This window comes from Macrobrachium rosenbergii, chromosome 39 (genome assembly GCF_040412425.1).
Source record: "Macrobrachium rosenbergii isolate ZJJX-2024 chromosome 39, ASM4041242v1, whole genome shotgun sequence".
Lineage (NCBI taxonomy): Eukaryota > Metazoa > Arthropoda > Malacostraca > Decapoda > Palaemonidae > Macrobrachium > Macrobrachium rosenbergii.
Window position 1 is genome coordinate 7,424,540 of NC_089779.1, and position 6,000 is coordinate 7,430,539.

Below are 6,000 nucleotides of genomic sequence, written 5' to 3' on the forward strand. Positions count from 1 at the left end.
TTCTCATACTTACGTCACACAATTTCCTTTTAAAGATCCCATTTCCTCCATTTCTTTAAAGACTTCTGAAATTGTGAGTCACTTCCTAACAGTCGCCCCAGTCCCCCACAAACCAGTTTCATCACATCTGCGACCATTGGCGGCACATCGGTGTAATAGCTATCAAGTATTTATAAGTAAAATCGCCCGCTTCTCTCTCTCACGAACATAAACAATTTACGTAAAGAACAATAAGGCTGGTGTGACTGCTGTTAAACAAGTACACAAGCCAACGTATGTGCTAGCGCTCTCACAGACATGCATACAGCTGTACCTATATCCTGCATACTTCAGGGATAAATACACTGCGAATAAAACATCAGTAGAGTTAGAGATACAAGATTGCTAAAAAAAGACTCCGTTTTAGCATTCAAACCAATAAATCCAAAACATATAATCTCATGAAAAAATATTCGTTACTGCAGCTGTAAATGATGTAAATAAGGAATATTCAAGTTCAATTACGATTTTAGTCCTATTCCTAGGAGAGAGAGAGAGAGAGAGAGAGAGAGAGAGAGAGAGAGAGAGAGAGAGAGAGAGAGAGAGAGAGTTATATAGCAGACCTGGGTTTAAGGTCTTTGGGAAAAAAATTTGGGAAAAAACATCCTCTTATTATTATCCTGGGATATGAACCGGCAACAATGTTTGCCTCAGCCAAGTACAAAGCAGCAAATATATAAAATTTTCAAGTGTAATACATTACGTGCGTGAAAGTGGAAATATAAATTAATTGCCACTGAATGTGATCTTTAACAATTTACTACAGTCTTTTTTTTTTTTCCACTCCAGACCGAAGTGACTGGCACTACATGCCATCGCAGACTGGCTAATAGACATTTGCAGTGCTGAGCATTCGTGACAAACAGTAAGTGTCTTTTCCAGAGAGCACTGACCAAAATACTGGGCATACCCCTTCATGCTGACCCACCTACCGCGTGCTGTATTAGACCGACGAGCTAACCAACCCTGCTGCAATATTAGGCAAACCGACCTACTGCCTGAGTGACAGAGAGCATCTGTGTGTGTAAAAGAAGATTGCCTGTGTGTGCCACCAGAAAACTTAATCGAACATGTGTCATGAAGACTGACTAAATGCGTGACATACAAGACTGACTGGCCGACTGACTGTGACACAGAAGACTGACTGACTACCTGAATGTGACGCAGAAGACTGACTGACTGACTGAATGTGATACAGCAGAAGACTGACTGACTGGCTGTGACACAGAAGACTGACTGACTGGCTGTGACACAGAAGACTAACTGACTGGCTGTGACACAGAGGACTGACTGACTGGCTGTGACACAGAAGACTGACTGACTGGCTGTGACACAGAAGACTGACTGACTGACTGTGACACGGAAGACTGACTGACTGACTGTGACACAGAAGACTAACTGACTGACTGTGAGACAGACGACTAACTGACTGACTGTAAGACAAAAGACTGACTGACTGACACAGAAGACTGACGGTGACACAAAAGTGACAGATTTTTGCCCTAAAAGCCTAACTGATGTGTGCCATACAAGAATCACTAATTGACTTACTTGGTACCACAGAAGTTAGATGCTCTACGCTACAGCAGACTGACTCACTGTGTGACAGACAACCGACTCATTTTTGCCAAGCAAGACTGACTATTTGGCAGTGTGTGCCCCAGAAGACTGACTAATTGAAACACTGCCCCAGAAGACTGTCTGACTGACACTGCATACCATAAAAGACTGGGTGACAGACATGAGTTCCACTGAAGACTGACTAAGAAGACCAACTAATGTGTGGCACAGAATCGTGATTAACTGCAACAAGAAACAGATTGATTGACTGTGTGGGTGTCACAGAAGACTAACTGTTTGACAATGTGAATATGTGCCACAGAAAATTAAGACTGTGCTACAAAGGACCGACAGATGTGTGCCACAGAAGACTGAGTTGTGTGACAGAAGTTTACCGACTGGCTGGTGAGCGCAACAGGAGACTAAGAAATGTGTGCAACAGAGGGATGACTGATGTGTGCCACAAAGAGAGAGAGAGTGCGACAGCAGACTGACTGCTTGCCTGTTTGTGCATAAGACTACTGATCGACTGTGTGTGTGGCATCTGTAACTTACGGTAATTTAATGACACTAGTGGCCGAGGGATATTAAAGCTAATTGCATATGGCACCTATTGGCTGACTGACTGTGAAGGGTCCTCCGCAATGAGTGAGTTTGGCATTACTGACCATTAGTGTATTGTGTTGCTGTTAGTTCAGTCATTTTGCTACGGATTATAATGGCTTTGCATTTTCAATCTTTTATAAAACTATTCACATTTCATTTGGTGTGTCGATAAATGAACGTATAATACGATGATAATGCTCACGAAATACTCAAGCAGATTTTCAGTAGCTTAGAATACAACATGACTTACAAGTAAAAATTTTGAAACAGACGCAGCATAGAACACAACACATACTATAAACATGCTACGATATTTCTCTCTCACTCCTACCCCACCTCCATTACATCCACGTTCCAAAGAGAGACCAATTACCTTAAAAGCCCAATTTCTTTGCTCCGCATATGCACATAACCACTACACGGGGGGGGGGGGAAACGCCTCTTGAAACAACTTTTTCACTTCAGTTTCCTGGAAAAGTATTGATCTGCATGCAGTGCAGATGTTGCCTTTATCTGTACATTTAAAAACCTTTAAATTATTCAATTTCATGCTTTCCTTACTGTATCAGTAACATTATGAATATAGATATGAAATTATTAAAGAACAAACTACATTTGAACTGCTCGGATGACTGAATTAACATTCAAAGCATCATCGTCACAATGCATTGAGAGAGAGAGAGAGAGAGAGAGAGAGAGAGAGAGAGAGAGAGAGAGAGAGAGAGAACACTGTAGCATACAGAAAGTGTATCTGAACATAGAATAGATACAGTATGTTTGTGTGCAAAACCTTCAATGGTTCCAAATAAAAAAATTGAATTTTAATATCTAATCATTAATGATCATTAAAGTTTTACTTTGGTAGTTGGTAGATCAGTCTCTCTCTCTCTCTCTCTCTCTCTCTCTCTCTCTCTCTCTCTCTCTCTCTCTCTCTCTCTAAAAATAAAACTGGAAAGCATAATACCTAAAAGACGACTTAGGAGGGACATAACTCGAAAAGTTCAGGCATAAATTGTGCGTGCGTAAGAGGGCGTTTGAAGGATGTTTGGGGGAAAGGGGGACGGGGTGGGGTGGGACAACCCCCCATAGCTGATAAGGGCTGGGTTCGGGAAGGGAAAGGCAGTCAGGGAAGACTTCTCCTATCGATGGCTCTCTCTATAAAACTTTGGTCGTAACAGAGGCCACAAACTTGCACTACGAATCTGATTGATGTGTTGTGTGTCACGCCATATGACTTCTCTTCCTGGTTGCTACCGGGCCAACACGTACTAGAAAAAGTTTGGGGGGTCGTTTTGGTTGATCTATCTGATTTTGTGGAATTTAGGCTGTCAAGCCAAGTACTGGGTCACTTTCGGATATTCAGCGCTGAAGACAGTGAACAGTATGATAAAGGGATCCACAAGTAACGATGATGAAGTACAAGGATCTAAAGTGGAACTGTGAGAAAATGCCACAGCTGCAGTAAGTATACTAATAGTTAGAATGGTTGGACAGCTGGACTGAAAAAGGATGAGGAATGGAAACAAAAAGCTAAAAGAGTTGGCTAACTACGAGCCGAAGGGACGCTGCAAACACCCTTTAGCAATGCCCACAGTGCACCACATTAAGTGCACTGACGACACTACCCAGCTATGGAAGGTCGATTTGGTGAAAACTATTTGTAGTTAGCGAAGGAGGCAAATGAAACCAATAATTAGGATAGACATGTCTCGTAGTGGAAGCTTCGGAGACATATTTTGAACGTGTAGTGTTTATCGAACATGCCTACGAAAACTAGACTTTGAAACGTCCTGGAGATAAGACTTCGGAGAAAAGTATCAGAAGTCACTGGTCTAGTGGAAAAGTTTTCCATTTCCTCCCGACTGCCATAACACGGCGCGCTGAACCTCAACTTGAAGTTATCTCTAAACCCTCAACTTCAAAGAACTCACTTGTTCATCTTGTTAAAGAAATATAAAAACATTTAAACATGCGCGCATATTTCTTTGCTCACTTACCGACTTTCAAAAGTTTTATACAGGGTATGAATAAAAGCATCAAAATAATAAAAGTGTTGCAACAAGCTAATGTAAAAAAAAAAATGCAATGCTTTGATAGTATTGGAACAGCTCATTAGCTCGCCGAGTGCCGTTATTAAGTATTTCAATAAGAATAATGAAATTGATTTTGAAAAAAAAATGCAAATCTTCCGAATATTCGAAGTCAGCCTGACAACGTACACTAGTAACTGAGAGAATATTTTCTCTACGCAAAACACAGGTATGAAGTGTATTCATAAAAAAAAAAAAGTGGCACTGATTTTAATTAAAAGTCGGAGTTTTAAAGAGAACAAACGAACGAGGTTTAATGAAGAGGGGGATTTCCATTCTACGCACACATACACGGCTACATGCTTCTTACTATCCCCCCCTCCCCCTCCAAACCCGTACCACCCTTGGCCCTCTCGTAGCGCTTGCCCGTAATTGATATGGGCCGTAAGTTCGAATTAATCACCGCTGTTCTGCTCACACCACGACTTCTTTAAAGAGGAAGTGGAAATCCGAATAAGATAAAAATGTTTACGGTCATGCACGAGTGTTTCTTTCTACCAGTAGCTTTTAGGTTTACTTATTAGTTAGGGGTACAAGTGATTTCAAAGAAATCTGTCGCGGTACATGAAAAAAAAAACAGGGCAATGTGCGCACCAAGAAGAAACACAGTGAATCTGACAAAATGTTTTGAAACGTGTCTTACTCAAGAATCAGGTCAATGGAATTAGAAAAAACGCCTTCTTTGTAGCAGTGTTGGTGTAATCCATAACAATGTTAAGCTTCTGGTAAACATACTGAAGTTTTTAGAGCACACAATGGTATTCAAAATACGAGGTTCCTCTAAACAATACCTAATCATTACAACTTTATGCAAGACCTTTGCGATAAAAGACAGTCTGGGCAATCTTTATTTACAGTAACCACTTTAAATGGAACAATCTTGCAGCTGTTCACACTATACAAATTTCCAAAGCAAAAGTGGGTGAACAATCAAAACGTGTCCATTCCAAACAAGTTAATAAGTATTACCTTTATCTCCATTATCTGTTGATCTTGGACCGCGAAGGATTCAGCACTATCTCTAAGTTTCTTGCAATTATTCAATCTCTTGATCGATGGCTCTTTTTCATAAAATTTTCATAAATCCTAACATAATACACGCTTGACAGAGCTCGACCCTAAGAAAAAAGCAAGTGTTAAGAGTACGGTGTATGTCAACATTCAAGTATTCGCTCAGTCCAGCCAGGGCAACAATTCAGTCTGCTCTAAGATCCAATCTTATGCTATGAAGTCTATTTATACTGAGATCTTAAAGTCTACACTACCTCTGGGGAAGCAACTTCTATCGTCTAGTTAGACTCTAGTAGGGGAAAATTTGAAGCAGTGGATGGGTGGGAGCCATATCCCAAGGTAACAGATGAACAAGAAAATTGACAGCATGCGTCTATAGTTCCGCACCTGCGTCAAGAACGGTGACGCTGTACTGGAGAAAAACTTACATTTTTTTGCATTCTGAACTGAATGTAAACCAACTCCACCTACTCAAACTCATACATATTTCATACACATGCATACACACTACTTGACAGCATGCATATGTTTATCATATATTCACAGTTTATAACTTTTATATCACACATCCCACTGAACTTATGAGATCAAGTCTTACAGGTTCAGAGTTAGTCAAGCCATCAGAAAGTATATGGTTATATGCTGAGAGAGAGAGAGAGAGAGAGAGAGAGAGAGAGAGAGAGAGAGAGAGAGA